The sequence below is a fragment of the Periplaneta americana genome, chromosome 4 (genome assembly GCF_040183065.1).
Source record: "Periplaneta americana isolate PAMFEO1 chromosome 4, P.americana_PAMFEO1_priV1, whole genome shotgun sequence".
Lineage (NCBI taxonomy): Eukaryota > Metazoa > Arthropoda > Insecta > Blattodea > Blattidae > Periplaneta > Periplaneta americana.
In genome coordinates, this window is record NC_091120.1 from 137,492,567 (window position 1) to 137,517,072 (window position 24,506).

Genomic DNA, 24,506 nt, shown 5'->3' on the forward strand with positions numbered 1-24,506 from the left:
AACAAATACAAATAGGCCTAATGCCACTATACCGGTTATAGTAGTGGTGATGACGGTAATATAGGGTAATATGATTTCATAGTAATGGAAAATTATAATTATAATAAGGATATATATCATTCACAAAAAAAAAAAAAACAATGGCGACTTAGAAGATGCAAGAAAAGCAGAAAGAGGAATAGGAGATGGAAGAGTGAGGAAGTTAGAAGGGTAAGAAATATATGAAAAGGTAAAATAGAGGATATGAGAATTAAAAAGTGAAGGATGAAAGAAAATGACTAAAGGAAAAAAAGAAAGGGTGACTGATGAGAAAGTAAAGAAAGAAAAGATAAAAGAGGAAAATGAAAAGGAGAAGAAGAAGGGCAAATAAAAGGAAGATGAAAGGAGAAAAGGTGAAGGAGAATAAGTAAAACAAGAGGGAAAAGGCAAGAAAAGAAACAGAACAAGAGGAAAGGACTAGGAAAATATATAGAACAGGAAAAGGCACAGACACAGAACAGAAAAGGACAGGAAAAGGAATAGAAGAAGAGGAAAGACAGAAGAAAGCACAAAAGAGGACGGGAAAGACAAGTGAAAGAAACAGAAATAAAAAATGGAGAAGAAAACAGTAGAAGAAGAGGAAAAGAAACGGAAGTAGAGAAAAAGAAGAAAAAATACAAGAAACAAAATAGAAAGGAATAAATAGAATCAAAAGAAAAGGAAAAGGAAAGACCTGAAGTAGAGGAAAAGGACAAGAAAAATAAATAGCAGTAGGGGAACAGGATAAGGAAAGAATAGAAGAGGAAGTAGAAAAGGTAATTAAACATAAGTAAGGGAAAGAACGGAAGAATTGGAAAAGGACGAGGAAAAGAAGAAGGGAGGAATAGAAGAGGCAGTAGAGAAGGAAAATGAATAGAAGCAAAATAAAAGGTGAGAAAGAACTGAAGAGCGGAATTAGAGAAAAAAAGAAATATAAGGTTGAAAAGGAGAAGGAAGGAATAGAAGGGGAAGTATAAAACAAAAATAAATAGAAGCAAAGGAAACGGAGAAAAAATAATAGAATAAGAAGAAAAGGACAAGAAGAAGAAATAGGAGAGGAAAAGGAGAAGGAAAGAACAGTAGAAGAAGTAGAGTAGGAAAATGAATAGAAGAAAAATAAAAGGCGAAAAAGAATTGAAGAAGCGGAATTAGACAATAAAAATTAATATAACGTTAGAAAAAGGAGAAGGAAAGAATAGAAGTGGAAGTAGAAAACAAAAATAAATAGAAGCAAAGGAAACGGAAAAAAAGAATAGAAGAAGAGAAAAAGGCCTGGAAAAGGAAATATAAAGTTAGGAAAAGGAGAAGGAAAGAAAATGAATAGAAGCAAAATAAAACGAGAGGAAGAATTGAAGAAGCGGAATTAGAGAAGAAAAATTAATATAGCATTGTCCACACCTGTAGAGTAACGGCTAGCACGTCTGGCCGCGAAACCAGGTGGCCCGGATTCGATTCCCGGTCGGGGCAAGTTACCTGGTTGGGGTTTTTTCCGGGGTTTTCCCTCAACCCAATATGAGCAAATGCTGGGTAACTTTCGGTGCTGGACCCCGGACTCGTTTCACCGTCATTGTCACCTTCATCTCATTCAGACGCTAAATAACCTAAGCTGTTGATAAAGCGTCGTAAAATAACCTAGTAAAATAAAAAAAAAATATGTATAATATTAGGAAAAGGAGAATGAAAGAATAGAAAGGGAAGTATAAAACAAAAATAAATAGAATCAAAGGAAAAACAGAAAAAAAGAATAGAAGAAGAAGAAGAAGAAGAAAAGGACAAGAAAAAGAAATATAAAGTTAGGAAAAGGAGGAGGAAAGAATAGAAGGGGAAGTAGAGAAAGAAAATGAATAGAATCAAAATAAAAGGAGAGGAAGAATTGAAGAAGCCGAATTAGAGAAGAAAAATTAACATAACGTTAGGAAAATGAGAAGGAAAGAATAAAAGGGAAAGTAAAAAACAAAAATAATTAGAATCAAAGGAAAAGGAGAAAAAAAGAATAGAAGAAGAAGAAAAGGACAAGAAAAAGAAATATAAAGTTAGGAAAAGGAGGAGGAAAGAATGGAAGGGGAATTAGAGAAAGAAAATGAATGGAAGCAAAATAAAACGAGAGGAAGAATTGAAGAAGCGGAATTAGGGAAGAAAAATTAATATAATAATAATAATAATAATAATAATAATAATAATAATAATAATAATAATAATAAGCGGAAGCGGAATTAGAGAAGAAAAATTAATAATAATAATAATAATAATAATAATAATAATAATAATAATAATAATAATAATAAAAGGAAAAGGAAAGAATAGAAGGGGAAGTAGAAAACAAAAATAAATAGAAGCAAAGAAAACGGAGAAAAAAAGAATAGAAGAAGAGGAAAAGGACAAGAAAAAGAAATATAAAGTTAAGGAAAGGAAAAGGAAAGAGTAGAAGGGGAAGTAGAGAAAGAAAAAGAATAGGAGCAAAATAAAAGGAGAGGAAGAATTGAAGAAGCGGAATTAGAGAATAAAAATTAATATAACGTTAGGAAAAGGAGAAGGAAAGAATAGAAGGGGAAGTAGAAAACAAAAATAAATAGAAGCAAAGGATACCGAGAAAAAAAGAATAGAAGAAGAGGAAAAGGACAAGAAAAAGAAATAGGAGAGAAAAAGAAGAAGGATAGAATAGAAGAGGAAGTAGAGAAGGAAAATAAATAAAAGCGAAGGAAAAGACGGAAGGAATAAAAGGAGAGGAAAAAAGAAGAGGAAAAAGACAAGGAAAGAAATATAAAAAGAAGAAAAGGGGAGGAAAAAATGATAGCAGAAGAGGAAAAGGACAAGGAAGTCAAATAGAAAAAGAGGAAAAGAATGAAAGAATAGAAGAGCAAAGGGACAAGGAAAATAAATAGAAATACCAGAAAAAGGAGAAGAAAAGAAGAGAAGAAAGAAGAGTAAAGGCTGGTCCACAATAACCGGGAACGGAAGCGACAACGAGAACTAGAACAGAAATATTTTTAAAATAAATGTGTTTAAATGTGAGCATTCAGAATTAAGTATTGCGAATGCTCATCTTTAAATGCATTTATTTTAACATTTCCGTTCTCGTTGTTTCCGTTTCCGATTTATTGTGAACCAGCCTTAAGTTTGAAGATAAAATGAAGGAAGGGAATAAAGAGGACAATGAAAAAGCAGAGAAAGAAGGGAATGGAAGGGCAGGAAAATGGAAAGAGAACAAGAATAACACGAAGTTTTGAAAATTAAAAGAATATGAAATAAAAAATAAAAAGAAGAAAAAAGAGTGAGAAGAAGAGAAAAATGGGATAAGGAAGAAATATAAGAAGGTAGAAATATAAATGAAATTGGAAGAGAACCAGAATAGAAGGACGATGAGGATAAAGATGAAGAGTAGAAAGACGAAGAGACTAGCCTAGGCGAATATAACTGCGGTTTTATTGACCTGATAACGGATCCGTTTCTTCTAAGTATTCAGCTTTTGCTAAATATGGAAACGGAAACAAAAACAGGTGCAGGTGAAGGTAAAGAATAGGATATAACATGTGAGATGCTTCCTCATAGCGTCGTGATCAATGTCTTATGCCTCTTCAACCGACGCCCCGCTTACAAGCAGGGAGGTCATGAAACAGCAAGTAGCTTGTTACAAGCACCGGTAGCTTTCTCCACATCTGTGAAGATGCAGAAAAAATTAAGTTATGCGACTCATCTTCACTTTCTCCTTTCAAACGCTGCAGCGTCTCAGCGGTGCAATACGTTAGCTGCGCATCTTAGCTGTGCAAAAAGGACCCACGGCCTTGCAGACAGGCATGCGCACAAGATGCGGCTCTTCAAAGCCTTGACTCTGTCTTCCCCTTTGGCAGAATTGGGACCCCAGACCCGTTAGATGCTGCCTGTCTCCCTCGCAGGCCGACAGATCGTAAAATAAGCACTGGCACAAATCAAGTGCGAAGTGCAAGTCATGAGAAGATTGCCAGAAAATGTAAGTGCATAATGAAATCGAAGGAGAATTTCTCGATCTTTTAAGCCTGTGGTGGCTCCTTAGTTTTCGTCCCTTCATCTTTACCCCAGCAAAACTCCGTATGACGTTTCCTGCGGTTAGGACTCAAGTAATGCCTGTTACGACATCTTCCTATTACAATATTTTAATTAAAATATTTCAGAGCTCCTCTGTTTCTTCTTCTTCTTCTTCTTCTTCTTCTTCTTCTTCTTCTTCTTCTGGCGCTAGAAGGTCTGGGCCAAGGATATGTACTAAACATCGTACTAGTTCATCCATCTAATTTTTAGTCATCCAAGGTTTCGCCTTCCGGAAGGTTTGTATTGAAAGGTACTTCACGTAAATCTACTAATGGACATATTCAGTACATTTTGTTTCCATTCATCTTTATGCGCATTTTCTTAGATTTTTTTTTCAATTATGTTTTTTTTTATTGCGTTGCAATAATTACTTCACTCTTTATTTTGTCTCTTAATATTACTTCCAATTTGATCTTGATTCAGTAATAATTACGTGTAGTTTGAGATCTTCTTCTCTCTTTTCACGTCAGAACCTATCATATTTCAAAGTAGGCTTAGATCAGCGTTGTCAGACAGACTGAACGGAGCGGAGCGCTCCACTAGACTCGTTGCGTGCTCCGGTGTTTCCACAGACATAAGCAAGTTCAGCTCCGACTCTAGCTCCACAACAGGTTTTGGAGCTTACAACTCTGACACTACTGGCTTAGATATTACGGTCATGAATAAAAGGATGCCAAATTGCGATCAGCACCATCTAGTTTCAACAGAAAGAAATAACAAGACTGGTGCCCGATGTCATAACTTCGTTCCAACATGGTTTAGAATCGATTCTGAACTGCCTGCTGATGCGCAGTAGCTCAATGTGCAGAAGATGCTCCTTTTCTATTAAAAGCTTCCTTTACCATTGCCATTCTTCTTCTGACTTCTTGACAGCAGTTCATGTTACTGCTTATGGTATATCCCAAGTATTTGAAGCTGTCCACTTGCTCTACTGACTCATTCAGAATTCTCAAGTTTACCTTCTTTACTTTTCTTCCTAAGACCATGCTCTTCGTCTTGTTGGCATTTATCTTGATTCCATACTGCTCACAGCTGTCATTTAGCTCTGTAGTTATTTAAGTCCCGCGTCGTAACTGCGTAGTCGAAGACATCCTGCCTTGGACTAGGGATACGGAATAAGCGTCGGTTATAGTAATTTATTGATTATATTACAACGCTTTATCAACTGCTAAGGAAATCTAGCGTCGGAATGGGATGAAGGTGATAATGCCAGCTAAATGAGTCCAGTGTCCAGCGTCGAAAGTTGCCCAACATTTGCTCTTAATGGGTTGAGTAAAACCCTGAAAAAAAAAAAAAACTCAACTAGGTAACTTGTCTCAACCAGGATTTGAACTCAAGCCCGCTTGTTCCACGGTCAGACATATTAACCGTTACTCTACAGCTGTGGACTTGGAGTAGTCATGGTGGAAGAAATGTTCTTATAAAATCACGACAAGTGTATGCGAACGATATCACATAGTATCACCATAAATTTGAGGAGCTTTAATGGCTGAGAGGATCATGTTGCTGGCGACATGTTACTTCCGCATTGGTTGCAATGGGCAGGGCTGGGCAAAATACTGACATCCAAGTATTTGAAATACAAATACAAAATACTTCAAAGAATAGTATTTGAAATACAAATACAAAATAGGCTACTTAAAAAAATTAACAAAAATCATTTGTATTTCAAATACTCAAAATACATTTGTATTTCAAATATCCGATACAATATATAAAGAAATAAGAATATTACCGAAAATCTAAAATATTATATTAACATTAAAATTATTTTTATCTCGAAGTTTTATATAAACACTGTAACTGAACATTCTTCCTTTTCCCAGTCAACAATAAAATTGTGCTACATATGAATAATTACTGCTTCCTTTCAAAAAAACCAGTTTCTCAAAAAGTTCATCAGGCAAGGATCCCCTTGGTGGTGAATCAATAAATCCTGCAAACCAAAACAGTCTTTCTACAGGCGCAGAGGAACACAAACTTGTATTATACTTTATAAAAGCTTGTTTCACTATTGGCTAATTCTCTAGAGAGCACAGGGTTGTCCCTTTGCCATTGAAGAATTGTATGAGCTCATACTCCGCAGTAGACAAGTTATTTTCTTTTTGCATTTCAAACTTGTTTGTACTTGAGTTGAAAACATAAAAATTGTTTTCATCGTCTTCATCATCTGAACTGACCAAAGGTGTAACGAGAACTGCTCAGCTGATTTAACACACATATTCTGTATCCTCTTCTTATCATTTGGTGAGGCAGTCAGGTAGCCATCTCATCTTAAATGATGGGTGGAAGCAAGCTGCCAAAATAGCTCAATTTGCTTCTGAGTTCAGATCAAACATCGCTTTAAATCTTGATGAAAGCAAACTCATTAGGATTGGAGTTACTTGGAATAGACGGCGTAGATTACTAGATAACATAATATGTAATCTGTTTTTGAGGGAAATTTATTGTGGATAGAAGTTGGCCATAATAGCACGTCTTCTCATTTTGCATTAAATCAAGGGCTATTGCAATGGGTTTCAGAACTGCACACTATTCTTCAAGGTACTAAAACTCAACATCTTTGAAGGTTGGCAATTCCAGTTTTTCACATATACTATTTATATCATGTTTGAATTGCAATATTTGAGAGATTGAGCCATAAAGAGAATTCTATCGAGTTGAGCAAGGAAACTTTAATCAATATTTCAAGACATCTGATATAATTTCTGAGGATTTGGGTCTCCTAGACGCATTCCATAATGCTGAACACTTAGCAAATGTTGGGTGATGGATCCTTGATGCTGCTGGAGATTTCTTTATGGCATTAAGGAAATCAGTTGTGGCAAGAAAACAAAGTGTATGGCTAGCACATATGAAATGGGTAGGCAAATAAGACAGAAGTTCATTCTTCAAATACAAATCCAAAACTTGAAGGACAAGAGGAAGAAGAAGAAAAAAGTATTTTGAGTATTTGAAATACAAAATACATCAATTTTATGTATTTAAATACAAAATACAAAATACTTTCTAAAATCCTTGTAAATTACAAAATACAAATGTATTTCAAATACGTATTTCAAATACATGTACCTATTTCAAATACTGCCCAGCCCTGGCAATGGAGAAGAGGTGATGTGAGACAATGGAGGAAGGACAATAAGAATTGCAGAGAAAAGTGAATTACTCGGAGAAAATAAGATTTACAATATTTCGTGAAGCATAACTCCATGTAGGACCTGCTGGGCTATAATCTCGTTCCCCTCCCATAAGACGTCATCTGACTGAAATAGGCTTGGCGCAAAAACATGTCTGCAGTTACCTTTGTTGTTGTTGTTGTTTAGTCAACTGTCCAAAAGACAGATCTGAATATCATAAGTGATACCAAGAAGGTACCACTTATGAGCCAACTAAGCCAGGAGATAACGGGTTAGGGTGGTCAATTCATTTCCCCCTCCATTGCATACATCCCCGACTAGCTACATATTACACTAGCCAGACTTTTTTTTTTTTTTAATTTAGACCGGTCAGAGGCCGTTTACCAAAGTTATCTTTGTTTTCTGTTTACTTTATCGTTTGTTTCCTTTGTTTTACTTACACTAATACAAACACAACACCCATGCCCGAGGCGGGACTCGAACCCACAACCCTTCGGACCAAGCGATAGAGAGATGCCGTGCACCTACCGCTTGAGTCATCCGGGCTTCTTCAGATGCATACAAGCAATTGTTCTTCCTCCGACACATATCTTCAACTGAGAAGTACTGCCTGATAATAGATATACATATGAACCAGAAACTCAGAGGGATTTACCTTTATGAAGACACGTTAACTGTACCGTCACAAGTAAAAGTGAAGTACACAAGCCAACAGTTTTTATCCCAGTCACTTGATAACTGAACCCATTGCATACAGCAATTTCGCTTACCTTCTTCCTGCTCCATGTACCTGCTAAAACAAAAAGTTGAAAGCGATGTCATTGCACGAAAGTAGGACTACAGCTTCATGTTGCTGTAGTAACATACATCGTGTCCGTAACCCTGCGTGTCATACAGTTCGCATGACATACTCCATCATATGACCCCTTTGCACTTAGATACATCATCAGAACTTCTATTTTGAAAGGGAAAGAATGATTCAAATAGGAATCATGTATGTTGCGCCTATGTAATTTTGCGTGTGTATGCATTTTAGTATGTATGTACGTAGGCCTATGTATGTATGTATGTATGTATGTATGTATGTATGTATGTATGTATGTATGTATGTATGTATGTATGTATGTATGTTAGTCCACCGCTGTGGAAAGAGTAACGGTTAGCATACCTAACCATGGAACGAACGGGCCCGGAATGGAATTCTGATTGGGACAAGTTACCTGGTGGTTACCGGTTTTTTCCCTCAAGCCATTAAGAACAAATACTGAATAACTTTCGGTGCTGGATCCTGATCAATTTCGCTGGCATTATCATCTTCATCTCATTCAGGCTCTAGATAACTATAGCAGTTGGTAAATACCCAATTTACGAAAAAAAAAAGTTTATATGTGTGTATATACGTACAGGTACGTATTTATATGCACGTACGTATGCATGTCAGAAACTACAAGTTGTCCCAGAAATTCTGTCCGCATTCTTCGAATACACAACCGAAATCACGCCATGAGGGATGAGTTTGGCTGCTGGTTTAACATCTTTTAATACTTAACTAATACACAGTTTCAGTTACGTCGTACAAATAGGGGTACATTTTAATTTGCTCCCTTTTATTTCGAAAAGTATCAACACCTACGAGACAGCAGTATTTATTTTACAACATTCAGTTTTATTTCTTTTTATGGATGTGTCTCCATCGAACCGAATTATTATAATTATAATTATAATAATAATTATTATTAATACCTAGTACTAGCATTTTTAACTAATTTCGCACCGCAGCCTGAGGCTTATTGTGCCTAGACACACAACTCTACTGAACACACGCACACACTGCAGGACTCCCCCGTTTACTGGATCAGGGTACCCGGGGGCCACTGCGAGACACCACACACACCTGGATAATGGACAGACAAACAGTCCCCGCGGAGACTTGAAGAAATGAAAGGCGTTTCAGGGACAGCCTGTATATTATATTTTGTCTGTAGTTCAGTGCATTAACTCTGGAATTCTCACATAGCTCGTTTGAGAAAACAGAAGTTAAAACTGTAAGCATTATACGTAATGGTAATGAAGTAAATTATCATCTCTCTTCTATCCCTGATGTGGATACTTAGGCCTACACAACAGTCGCAATGAGAAGTATGGTAAACAGTAGCGGCCGGTGAGCAAAATCTTCGGTGAGGTCAGATACAACTAGTTTAAGCACCTCCGATACGAAATGTTTATTCATGATATTAATTAGTATTGTTATTATATTATTAATGCCATTATTACTGTACATCAGCTGCTTGTCTATGCGGTTGACGTGAATATGTTAGGAGAAAATCCACAAACGATTAGGGAAAACATGGGAATTTTACTGGAAGCAAGTAAAGAGATAGGTTTGGAAGTAAATCTCGAAAAGACAAAGTATATGATTATGTCTCGTGACCAGAATATTGTACGAAATGGAAATATAAAAATTGGAAATTTAGCTTCTGAAGAGTGAAGAAGTTCAAATATCTGGGAGCAACAGTAACAAATATAAATGATACTCGGGAGGAAATTGAACACAGAATAAATATGGGAAATGCCTGTTATTATTCGGTTGAGAAACTTTTGTCATCCAGACTGCTGTCGAATAATCTGAAAGTTAGAATTTATAAAACAGTTATATTACCGGTTGTTCTTTACGGTTGTGAAACTTGGACTCTCACTTTGAGAGAGGAACAGAGATTACGGGTGTTTGAGAATAAGGTGCTTAGGAAAATATTTGGGGCTAAGAGAGATGAAGTTACAGGAGACTGGAGAAAGTTACAGAACACAGAACTGCACGCATTGTATTCTTCACCTGACATAATTAAGAACATAAAATCCAGACGTTTGAGATAGGCAGGGCATGTAGCACGTATGGACGAATCCAGAACTGCATACAGAGTGTTAGTTGGGAGGCCGGAGGGAAAAACCTTTAGGGAGGCCTAGACGTAGATGGGAAGATAATATAAAAATGGATTTGAGGGAGGTGGGATATGATGATAGAGAATGGATTAATCTTGCTCACGATAGGGACCAATGGAGGGCTTATGTGAGGGCGACAATGAACCTCCGGGTTCCTTAAAAGCCAGTAAGTAAGTAAGTAAGTAAGTAAGTAAGTAAGTAAGTAAGTAAGTAAGTAAGTAAGTAAGTATTACCGTATTATTATGCCTATTATTATTATTATTATTATTATTATTATTATTATTATTATTATTATTATTATCATTATCATCATCATTATTATTAATTAAAAATAATAATGTCACTCACCAAATAAGTTGTTATGCTGTTAGTTTGTTTCAGTGTTTGTTTGAGTGTGATGAAGCAATCCATATTATGCTCAGCTGAAGAAGTATTTCTTGAAATTCCCCTGGAAATATTTTTCAGATCGCTGAAGCTTTCAGTAAACACACTGTTCTTTCTTTCTTTTCTTTCTTTCTTTCTTTCTTTCTTTCCTCTTTATTTTTTTCCTTTGACAGCAACAAACAAGATTTATTTCTTTTAGTTTATTTTGCACCACACTATCACTTAACCATTTATGTTGCCCATATCAGGATTCAATAGAAACTCGCGTTTTAAGATTATCTGTCAGAAAAAATTGTCAGCGATGGCATAGGTATCTCGGTAGGCTATCTATTCATTTAAAACTTCCTTTCTTTCAATATCATTTCTTCTCGAAAGAGGACACCCTAATAATGAATTAACTACATTATCACATCTATTTCTGTTTATATTTTCCCGAAACATATAACAACATTGGACCAGATTCACTACTATACTACTGTACAACACCCTCGCTTAAGTCACAAACTAAGACATAAGGGGAGAGGACAGTGTAGGTCTCTGCCTCCAAAGAGCGGGAATTTTTATGTTATTTGTGACCTATTTATCCACCCCATTCCGCCCATGGATGGGAGGAGTGAAAGCTAACCAGGTTACGAGGCCAGACGAATTGTGCCTCAGCTACAACGTTTCAAGCGCAACCTCAAAGCCCGCGAAAACATATGAAATGCAGAAGCCAGACCAGGCACGAGCGATCCTGGCCTCAGGAACAAATTTTACGTCAAACCAGGTCTATATACATCACAAGCCAGACCCGGCACGAGCTATCCTGGCCTCAGGAACAAATTTTATTGCAAAACAGGTCTATATACATCACAAAGCTTTCAAATACTTCTACAACGATATATATGCTTCATTCAAATAACAAATATATTATATAAAACACAAAATTTTATTTCAGTTAAGCCAAGTGACTGAGGCCTGGCCTCACTTGTCTCAGTCAATCAGCCGCCACTGATGGTAAATAAAAGGTTTAGATTCGTATTAATAACAATATCCGATATTTCGAGAGTTACAGCATTCTTGCATTGAACCACATATATATCGTACGTAATATGCACACAGTGTAAGAAAAAATCGCTATGTTATCAGGCGATATGGTTACTATCGCTTGCGGATGAAGACAGGCGTTCTTGCAACGGAGACCAAGAAAGTAGTGCGCTCAAATTCAATAGGGAACACTCTGACTGTATGCGTCTCTTATATTCCAGTATCCAATGAGATTAAAACATTCTCTTAGCGTTATAGTGAAGTATTGTTTAGCTTGTGTGTGATTGAACATGTCTACGTGTAGACATGTGTATGTCTTTGTGCATTAAATATTCAATACGGTACAGTATGTTATTTTCTATCTCTTGGCATACATAGGTTAGATAATTTTAAAATTCATTCGACATAAAGATATGGCAAAAGGACAGCAATACGACCCATATTTAAGAGAAATTAAACGTGATATTTTTAAGGAACAAAATAATTGAACTTAAACATGAGCGAAAAATTACCTTAAACTTCGTCTGCAATTTACTCGGAATATGTATATGTCTTTCTCGTGTTAAATTTTACCGCACTTTACTTCTACATTGGACAGAGAGGCAGATCATTTCAAACACGTTACAAAGAACACTTCACAACCATAACAAAACTACAAAGTACTTCCACATATGTAGAACACATCACAAATGCTAACCACACTTACAGAGACATAAACACAGACATGGAAATTCTACATATTCAACCAAAAAGCCATTGACTAAACACACTAGAACAATACGAAATATAGCATATAGACACAAAAACAAAAATAAATTCTCAACACACAACTCAATTTCAGAACACACACACTCTTTGACTCCACATTACCCTTCACAAACATACCCCCACAGGAAACACAAACAAAAGGCGCCAAGACCAGCACGAACAGTTCTGAAGATGGACATAACATGCTAAAACATGTTAACCAGGTACGGTAAAATGTAACACGAGAAAGACAAATAATACATATTCTGTGTGATATAGTGTTAAAAGTTGTGTAATCAAGATGCAATTTACCATTGAGGAGTAAGTAACTACAACACTCCGGATTTCACTTCCATTTCGAAGGAAACCATATTAAAATTTAAAGACTTTCTTCACTATAAAAATATATATCATCAGATTTAAAACCACCGTAACCACTTGACCATGAGGGACGACGAAGTACAGTATAAATGTAACACATACATAAATTTCGTTTGAAACCTGTTTGTGCGAATTTGCAATGCTAATATTCAGATGGTATCCGTAGCGAACACACATTTTACGATGTGTTGATTTCGTTACGTTTTAGTGACACGAGTTTTTGGTATGTCACTCTTCACTTTGCTACAGCTTGTGGGTCAAAGTGGCTAGTCTTCACCTGATCGTATCAGAATTGCAGACATCTTTTGTTCTAGCGTGTTATATAAACAGCTTAGTAATGAAAACACTTCATTTCTCATATATAATATGGCTTACATTACGTAAAAATTCTATGATTAACACTTGAAGACAGGATGTTTAAATTCACTTTAGAATGTATTTCTTCAAGCACTTCATCTCCTTTGTGTGCAAAAGTATGAGTTTATTAAAATGTGAAGACGCATATTCTGGGAGGGGGAGAAGAATGGAAAAAGGAGAAGAAATCGAAGTAAACGAAGAAATACCTTTCGATAATCATTATTATTATTATTATTATTATTATTATTATTATTATACTGCAGAACAACTCATGACAATTTTGTGATTTCTTTCATTTCCACACTTTAAATTTTCGACTCTAACGTCTTGCTTCTTCTTCCTCTTCAAAGTCTTTTATTTTTTTGTTGTTTAGTCAACTATCTGAAGACAGCTCTGAACCTCATAAGTGATACCAATAAGGCACCACTTATTAGGCAACTATGCCAGGAGATAATGGGATATGGTGGTCAGTTCCATTCCCCCTCCATTGCATTCATCGCCTATTAGCTACATATTACACTAATAAGACTTCAGATGCATACAAACAAATTGTTATTCCTCTGACACCTATCGTTAAATGAGATGTACTGCCTGATAAAAGATGTACAGATGCGGAATTAAAATTTGGAGCGAGTCTTGATGGGAGTCCACTTGTATGTAGGCAACAATTTCGCACGACTGTTCATAAGTAGGATATATACAGGGGCACTTGTTTAGTGCACATGCGCAGTATGTTGTAAGCTAAACAAACAATAAAGGAGCTCCAAATTTTATTTCCGCTTCTATACATATCAGCCAGAACCTCAATCAGAGGATCAAAGTCTTTTAAGAAAATTTTATTAGTGAATACGTTATGAACAACGTCGGTTTGTATTCTTCTATGAAAGGCATAAGTCATCAATCTTTTCAACTTCTCTTTCTTGTAATATTAGTTTATAAGCCCATATTTATTAGAATACAATCGCAATATAATGGATGCTAGAAAAAATAAAAGGTTACAAATAAATAATCAATACACATTAGAAACACTTCTCTTCGCTGATGATAAACTTATACTGGAAACTTCTGAAAACGCTTACAAATCATGGCCTATGAACTAAATGTAACAGCACCACAAGTGTTGAACATGACGATTTTAACCACAAGATCGAAAGTAATGGCTTTTAGAGGCACAAGTCGTATTACAGGTCGCATTATCATTCTTAAAAATTCCTACGAGATACAATTTGTAACACTTAAATTATACATCTTGATTACACAACATTTAACACTATATCACTTCGGAATATGTATTATATGTCTTTCTTGTCTTAAATTCTATCGTACCTGGTTAATATGTTTCGGTCTGTTATCGACCTTCTTCAGAATTGACTGTTGATGGCTTTGGCGCCTTTTGTTTTGTTTCCAGTGGGGGTGTGTTTGTGTAGTGTAATGTAGAGTCAAAGAGTGTGTGTGTTTTGAAATTAAGTTGTGTGTTGAGAATTTCATTTGGATGTGTTTTTGTGTGTCTGTATATTTCGTATTGTTCTAATGTGTTTAGTTTCTGGCTTTTTGGTTGGATGTGTAGCATTTCCATGTCTTTGTTGATGTCTCTGTAGGTGTGGTTAGCATTTGTGATGTGTTCTGCATATGTGGAAGTGTTTTGTAATTTTGTTATGACTGTGATGTGTTCTTTGTAACGTGTCTGAAATGATATGCCTGTCTGTCCTATGTAGAAGTTGTTACAGGTGTTACATTTGAGTTTGTATACGCCTGTATGGTTGTATTTGTTTGTTTGTGTTGTTTGTGTGTTGAGATGTTTTGTAGAGTATTATTTGTTCTGTATGCGATGTTGTAATTCAATTTCTTGAATGAGGTTGCGATCTTGTGTGTGTTTTTGTTTTCGTATGTTAGTATGATGTATTTTCTGTGTTCTTGTGTTTGTGTTGTATTCTTATGTTTTTCGTGATTATGTTTTGTCTTTCGTATTATGTTGTCTATTATGTTGGGGTTGTATCCGTTATAAATTATATCTCAATCTATATAGGTCAGACTTCGCTATACTAGAAAAAAGGCCACATTATCTGCGAGACTATACGAAGAGATGTAAGTAATAAAGCAAGAAAAGCTATCTAAATAAAACTTTATAGAATAAAATATGGCAATTCCAATGTAATTACTTGAATAGTACAGCTGGGCAAATTGCTAGACAAAAATAAATTCACCGTGAGTAATGGAAATAAGCTGAAAAATGACGTAGATGCACAGCAAGACGCCTCTTGTTCGTTCAGCTAAAACCAACTGACGAGGGATGCGTTTATTTCTATCGGTATTCAGAAGTCCTGCCCTCTACATGCTTTTGTTTCCAAATAACAAAAAATAAGAAGTAATCGGGAATCAAATCCAGAACTTTTACTCGAAAGGCACGTCACTAACTGGTTGAGCTACTTGAAGATGGTACAATTATAAAGTATAGCAGTATGTCGATTGGCATGTAGTGACATTTAACTAGGATTTACGCCCTTTAGAAGCAACGTCGGCACATTTTCAAGGTTATTTCTTATTCTCGTTTTCATGACCTTCGAAATGAGCTATGTTTCATTGAAATGTGAAAGGGATGTCATGAAAAGTTTCACTTATGATAACTATGTGACTATTTCATACATTTATTCCTAGTTTCTTCCTGTTTGATAATTAAGATGTAAACCATCTTAAGTTGTGAGGAGGTATGATTGGGAACTACTGAGATAGAATAATACCAGCGGTTATCTATTGTTTCAAAGTACACAGACTCAACCTCATCTAGGCAAAAGTCATGTTATTACAGATTTCCGATGTACTTTTACACCGATGGAAGTGTTCTAATGATCACAGAGTTCGACTCAAAAATTATAATTAAAGTGTAACCACAAGATCGTGAGTTCGTATTCAACTGCTATCGAAATAACGTGATATCGGGATGTATCGACAATCGATTTCGAATTACATCTCTTTTTTCGTAGCCTAAATAAGAAACGAAGCGTTACATATAAGCCGGGGATCTACAAATGAAAACAGATATACTTCAAGCAATTATTCTGTCCTCTTTATACTTTCTTTATAATGTAATTGGAGTTTCAATTATCTGAGAAACGAAAATTCGTGACCATGCAAGCATTAAGTTGAACAGGAAAACACAATTGTAACTTGAATAAAAATATCACAGGGCCCGTTGATGATTACTGCTTGTCTTGTAATGAACAGAAAATGACAATCCGTGGCATTTCAAACCGTTAGGAGATCAGTGTATTGAAGATCGGTGAGAGGAAGGCACGAATGGGATACTACACAATGACATAAAAGCGCAACTTCATTAACATACCGCATGTTCCACAAACTCTTCATGAGTTTGAAAGATGCATGTATTTTCTAAGTTCATCAAAGGGACTCAAACAGTTACGGAGACAAGAAATTAAGGTACAGCAAAGAGACAAAGGTAATGAGGTGGATACATAAACACGTAAATAAGTGGTAGAATAAAGATACAAATAAATACATAAAGTTTAAGAGAAAGAAACACCTTTATGGATAAAAATTATATTTTTCAATCTATTATTACTAGGTATAATTATTATTTATTATTATTTTTTTATAGAAGACGCTTTTCTCTTTCTTGCTGTGAAAGAATTACTATGATAGGATTCGTTTTCCGAATCATTAAGTTTTAAATTTTTTGTTTTCGCGGACAGCTGAAACGATTTTTTGAGATATTTTAATGAAACTTCATATGCTTCTGTATTTTTTTTACATCAAAGTAGAATCTTAGTTAAAGCATTATTTGAGTCATAAAACGATTAAAATAACTCATTATAAGAGAATTGGAGAGAAAGATAACTTTGAAATATGTATGCCTAAGTAAATATTTTAATTTATGTTATTTATTTAGAAAATCACTCTTTCAACTTTCCCAATAACGGGACTACCTCGTTGGACAAAGCATAACTAACACAGAACTGAAATTAGATAAGAAACAAAAAAAGGGAAATTATTATACACACTTTAAAGTAAATGTCATTTAAAAATTATTGACTTACATAAAATATCATGTAATGCATATTATGCACAACTATTGTAACTTTCTGCTTTAAAAGGTTTGGAGTAATTTCTCGCCTAAACATCAATTCTCTTTTCCATCTGTAAAAATCTTTTCTGGCAGTTTGTCTTGCTTCACTATGCGCAAAGTACTTAATTTCTTTCTCTTGATTGCACAATTTTCGTCCAAAATTTTGGAGATGAATTACAGCTACTTAAGAAACAGTTCTTAAAAATATAAAAAAAATCCAGAACAAAGTAGAAAGAATGTATTGTAAATATACAAAATTTCACTTCACAATGAAGGATAGGTGGAGTGGAGAAAAATTCTCTCCGGCACCGGGATTCGAACCCGGGTTTTTAGCTTTACGTGCTGACGCTCTATCCACTAAGCCACACCGGATTCCAATTCCGATGCCGGATTGAATCCTTTCAGTTTAGGTTCCACCTCTTAGTTTCCCTTTAGTGGCCAACCCTCATGCACTGTGTCATAGATGTGTGACAGTGGCACAATGTCCAACACATTAATGTGCAGAGGTGCACTCATTACGAGTGACTAAGTGGCCACTGGCCACGATCTGAAGAAATGAGCGCCGTCTTAAATCATTAAATGGTTATTTACGCATATATATATATATATATATATATATATATAGGCTATATTATGCACAACTATTTTAACTTTCTGCTTTAAGAGGTATGGAGTAATTTCTCGCCGTAAACATCAATTTCCTTTTTCATCCGCAAAAATCTTTTCTGGCAGTTTGTCTTTCTTCACTTTGCGCAAAGTACTTGATTTCTTTCTCTTGATTGCACAATTTTCATCCCAAATTTTGGAAATGAATTACAGCAACCTAAGAAACAGTTCTTAAAAATATAAAAAAAATGCAGAACAAAGTAGAAAGAATGTATTGTATGTATACAAAATTTCGCTTCACAATGAAGAATACGTGGAGCGGAGAAAAATTCTCTCCGACACCGGGATTCGAATCGGGTTTTCAGCTTTAAATGCTGACGCTCTATCCACTAAGCCACACCTGATTCCAATTCCGATGCCGGATTGAATCTTTTCAGTTTAGGTTCTACCTCTTAGTTTCCCTTTAGTGGCCAACCCTCATGCACTGTGTCACAGATGTGTGACAGTGGCACAATGTCCAACATACTAATGTGCAGAGGTGCACTCATTACGAGTGACTGAGTGGCCGGGATCCGAAGGAATGAGCGCCGTCTTAAATCACTAAGTGATTATTTAGGCATATCATAAATTTACATATATATCATATATTTCTCCGCTCCACCTATCATATGGTAACGCAGAATTCCTGCACGGAACTATCATATTTACTTCGGTACAACGCAATAATATTCACTTCACAAGACTGAATGACACAGAGATATAAAAATAATGTTAAAACACACTTCATTTATAAAACAGAAAATATGCACTTCCTCCCTTTAAAACGTGATTACAAGGTAAGTAATTAAAACGGTACGAAAGCGAAATGATATTTATTTTGCAGTCATTAATGTAGATACGTCCAACATTTCGAGCTGTGACGTATATCTGCCTCGGTATTAGGACAGTCAAAGAAAGGAGAAACTATTTGTTGATCCTTTGGGAACATAGCGAGCAGACAGGTTCCCTTTCCATTAGAGCCGGCAAGAAGCCTCAGAAACTCTGAATGTTTTGTATGTGTAAGACACGGTGCAAACAAATTAAAAATTCGCACTACATTGAAGAACTCAAAATCTGGAACTACACTGAAAACGTAAGTTTAAGTATATGGATAATTAATGAGACAGCAATGCAGTAAGCGTTGGAAGTGGAAAGCAGGATACTTCAGTGGCTCAGATAAGAAACATACAAATAGAAAGACAGATAGGATAGGAAACGTAATGTGGAATAGATGTGATAAGATAAATGCCATAAATAAAACAGACAGCCAGATATGATTAGAGAAAGAACTTTTTTACTACTGCCACTCGCCAGAAGAAGAATCCACGTCTGTCGTCGAGGAAGTGAGATTTCAGTCGCGGCTGGGAGGCCCGATGAGAAGTCTAAGAAGATACTACGACAAACCTTCCCGAAGTGAGACAAGTGACCAACAGGCTTGGAGCTCATATATTCAGTTTTTCACAGCCCTAACTCTCTTGCAAGGACGTGTTTTCGCGTATATCTTTAAAGTTCTTCTCCAAGTCCCCTTCTCTTTCAATTCAATTCAATTAAAGACAGAAAAACTAAGACAAAGATACGGAAACAAATGCAGATAAAAAGAGACATACAAGTACAGGTATAGATACAGAAGGATACGGATTTGGATATAGATATAGATATGGATTCGGATATGAAAGTGGATATGGATTTGGACATGGACATGGTTATGCATTCATTCATTCATTCATTCATTCATTCATTCATTCATTCATAGTTTTCTGACCAAGGGTAGGTCTTTCCCTGCATTCTCCAATTGTTCCTATTTTGTGCCTTCCTCTTAGTTCCCGTATATGATCCATGTAGGCCTATCTTAATGTCTTCTATTATCTGATACATTCTTCTTCTGCCCCGAACTCTTCTCCCGTTCACCATTCCTCTCAGTGGATCCTTCAGTAGGCAGTTTCCTCTCAGCCAGTGACCCAGCCAATTCCTTTTCCTTATCCTGATCAGTTTCAGCATCATTCTTTCTTCACCCACTCTTTCCAACAAAGATTCATTTGTTATTCCGTCTATTCATTTCACACGCTCCATATCTACATTTCAAATGCTCCTACTCGTTTCCCTTTACTTCGTCCTAATGTCCATGTTTCTGCCCCCATACAATGTCACACTCCACACAAATCACTTCACTAGTCTCTTCTTTAGTTATTTTTCCAGAAGTCCGCAGAAAATGCTTCTTTTGACTTCGTGGCAGCAGCTCATGTTACTACTTATATATAGTACACCCGAAGTATTTGAAGCTGTCCATTTGCTCTACTGTCTCATTTAGAATTCGCAAGTTTACTGTACCTTCTTTATGTTTCTTCCGATAACCATTATCTTCGTCTTATTTGCATTTACCTTCTTCCCTTACTACTCAAAGGTGTCATTTAACTCCAATAACCTATCCCTTAACATCGCATCCTCTTCTGCTAACAACGCCATATCAAAAGCAAGTCTTATCTATTTTATTCTTCTTCCTCCCATATTCTAAAAACTGTTCTTCTCTAAATCCTAGAAGCAGATGTTGAACATTGTAGGTGATAAAGGGCATCCTTGTCGTACTCCTCTCCCTATTTCAACTTCCTTCTGACTTTTCTTCTCCTATCTTCACTTTGATTCGTTGTTTCATGTAATGATTACTGAACAGCCCTCTCTCTTTCCAAGCCACACCAATTTTTTTCAGGATTCTCATGAGTTTATTCCAATCCACTCTGTCTGTCAAACGCCTTTTCTAACTCCACACATACTATATACACGTCTTTTCTAGGTCCACAATTACTATAAAAACTTGTTTATTGATATGGATAGATATAGATACGGACAGACATAGATATGGATATGGATATAGCTATAGAGATGGACAGGTAGATAGATAGATTGACAGGAATATAGACAGACAGAAAGGGGGACTGACAGACCGACGGAGAGAGAGAGAGAGATATACAGATAGACATAAATATACAGAGTAAACCGTAAGTAATGCCATTAATATCAGGGATTATTGCTTGAGATATTTAAAACAAAAATGTAATACAATTTTGTTAGTTTTTTGCTTGCTTTTCGAGATAAAAATTGTTTTATATGAAATATAATATCATAGCGTGGTTTGGGAAAGCCATGCTCGGTCAGTTTACGAAAGAGTGTATTATGATAATAAATGATTGAAAGGAGTTTAGTTTTGTGCTTTAAATGTGCAGAAATTTGATCTGAACAAATGTAACTTATCGTTCTGGAAAGGAATTTTAAAATAATACATTTTTTCGGATAAAATTTCTGAACATTTAAAGGACAAAATAAACATTATTTAAATCATTTATTATCGTAATAATTGATCTCTTAAATTTATTGAGCCATAAAACAATGAAATGTTTCATATAAAACATTTTTTTTTCTGGAAAAGGAAGCAAAAACGAGCAAAACTATTATACTTTTTTGTTTGAAATATCTCAAAGAATATCCCCCTGAAATTAATGACATTACATACAGTTTACTGTGTATATAGTGACAGACTGATAGATTGTAAATTGGTAAATAGATAACGAAGTACGTGAATGAAAAATCTCTATTATTATCATTCATTTGAAGAAAATATTAAAACTATGTTTGTATACAGGCTAATTAGGCTATTTTTATATTGAGAGAATTTGTATAATTATACCTTGTCTATTAAGGGGTTAGGTACAGCTTATAGAAGTAAAGTGTTGGAAATATTCAATATTTTCCCTCCATTACTGTATGTTGTACAATAATAAAAATTATTAGGTGTAAAACACTGCCCTTCTTCTGTATGAAGAAAATATTTTTATGATTAAAAAAAATTATTTACGTTTTTTTTTTTCAAAATTTAGTTCACTGTGCAGTGATAAAGCGTTTCCCACATAACTAAAAAAACTATAGAACATTCTGTGATAACATTTTTGGCGTATTTATGCATGTCATATCTACAATATGACGCAAGATCACTTCTCTAACTTTGACAGATTGTCTGATAAAAAATAAATTCTTTTAAAAATGGTCAAATATTAATATTTTCTTCTAAAACAAAATAAAAAAGAAATATTATTTATTAAGGAATGTGGTGATTTTGTAAACATGAGTTTCAGCAATAAAATAAAAGATAGAGAACCTGGAAAAGTTAACAAATTTATGAGTTATGAGGGAAACCCTTCATCACTGCACAATAAACTGCCACCATTTTGAATTTTGAAAAAGAAATGTAAATCATTTTTTTTAAATCATAAAAATATTTTTTTCGTATAGAGAAGGACTGTTTTTTACACATACATACATTCATTCATTCATTCATTCATTCATTCATTCATTCATTCATTCATTCATTCATTCATTCACTTATTTTATTCCATAGATCTTACATGAGCAATGAAGCTTTAAGTCAACATTTTACAATATTACAATTACAATTTTTATAGTTTTACAATTTAGTAATTTTCTACAATTTTTACAATTTTGTGCAATTTTTTACATTTTTTTTTACATTTTGGCGAGATGTTGTGAGATGAGATGAGGTCCAAGGATTCGCCAAAATATTACCCGGCATTTGCCTTTTGGTGGGGGAAACCTCGGAAAAACCCAACCAGGTAATCAAATCAAAGGGGGGTAATCAAATCAAAGGGGTTGATGCCAAGGACTCGCCATAGACTCGCCATAGACCATCCGGCTTCAGTCCCACGGCTGGGGAAAACCTCGGAAGAAACCAAGACCAAAGGGGGATCCAACCCAAGCCCGAAAGCAGCTCCGGATCAGCAGCCCAGCGAGTCTGCCGACTGAGCTACATCGATGGCTCTACTAAAAGTATACAATACATAGCCAATCAGATTATTAAATTTACAAACGCAATCGATCATTCATAAGTTGAGCTATATGTATAATACAAAACAAGTTAATTAAATTTAAGGCATAAACAATTCAACCAGTTGTGATATACAGAAATTGATAATACATATCATGCAAACTACTTCAAATTACAAACACAAACAATTTATCAGTAGAGCTATATAGATTACTATTCAATTTAAAGCATATACAATTCATCGGCCAAAACTATAGAAATATATACAATACAAAGTAGCATACATTCATTAAGCTATACAAATTTGTGCAATTAATATCAAGTAGATTAATTCAATTTATAATCATAAACAATTCATCAGTTGAGCTATACATATTACCATTCAATTTACAGTAGGTATATATACAATTCATCAGTAGAGCTACACAGACTAGTAATCATTTTAAGAACATATACAATTCATCAGCCAAACTATACAAACATATACAATCAAATTAGTTCAATTTACAAACTTATTTTCGTTAAGATATACAATTCATATGAAGTAGATTAATTCAATTTATAAGCTTAAACAATTCATCAGTTGACCTATACAGTATACCAATTTTCATTATTGTACAAGATACAGTAATGGAGGAAAGAAATGTTGAATATTTCCAAAACTTTTACTGCTGTAAACTGTACCTAACACCTTAAACGGCCTATTTTTAGATTAAATTTTGGGGAATCCGTTCAATAATATATCGAATCGTATACTATATTTTACAATTTGATCATTTTTATCTACATATTGTCATGTAAACATATTATTTCGTTAGGCAATCAGTTATGAAATAGTTATATCAGTAAATAAATAGGAAATTATATACATAAGTGCAATATAAGGTATGCAAATAAAGAAATCAACGCTGAACGTAAACAAACAAGGATGTATGGAACAGCTATTGTTAGACAAGAACAAGCGGCTGTCAGGCCGGTAGACAATCAAGGAATAGAGCGGAGGCGTCTGGAAGGCTGGCAGACAGTGTGAACTGTGTCATCGCAACGAGTCTACTCATACGCCACATCGATGACGTCATGAGGAAGTTCAATTAAATACCGTTTCTGCGTGAAATCCACGCCACTCACTGGCACCGCTCCCACATATCGCAACCCGCTTTCCACGCGCTCGGCCGCTTCTATTTCTGATCTGGCGGTCACGCAATTAGTCACGTTTCGGTAGCCGTTTCCAAAATATTTTCCCAGAAATCTCCAATGTTAAAATTACCCCTGGTAATGACACTTAGGTTCAAATTAAAATAAAGTGTAAATAGTGTCCTACACAACATCTCTTTTCCTTAATGGTATAGTCCAGGTCAGCTTGCTTCATACCCTAAGGGTGAAACTTAACAATTTTTTCCCCCATTACTACATATGCTAGTGGATTGTGGTGTTTTTCTAGTTTGCAGGTTGAATTTTCTTTTTCCAACTTCGTTTCGAATTTCAATACTGACAAATACTACAAAGGGTAGTGATTTTGTAACAGTTATGTTGGCAGCTGAGACAGATGTTGTCGGTACCGGAGTTCCACGAAATTAAAATTTTACTAGATTTCTGAGCCAGTTACTGGAAGTTAGTGAAATTTAAACCTACTAATAATTAATTAATATCACTATTAATAATAATTGTGGGTACCTATCACCACGGCATGGCGCGTCCTCAGGTTGCGGATAGAGGAGACGGCCTCCAGATATGGAGGGTAGCCGCGAATGTATTGAATAAGCAGTTGTGGACAGCCGATAAGGGGTGGTCCTCCAGCTTGGGAGTTAGGCGAATGGCTAACAACCCATCACCGTAAAAAACACCTTATTACGAATCCATACAATAACAACGGAGAACTGCACGCATTGTATTTTTCAAC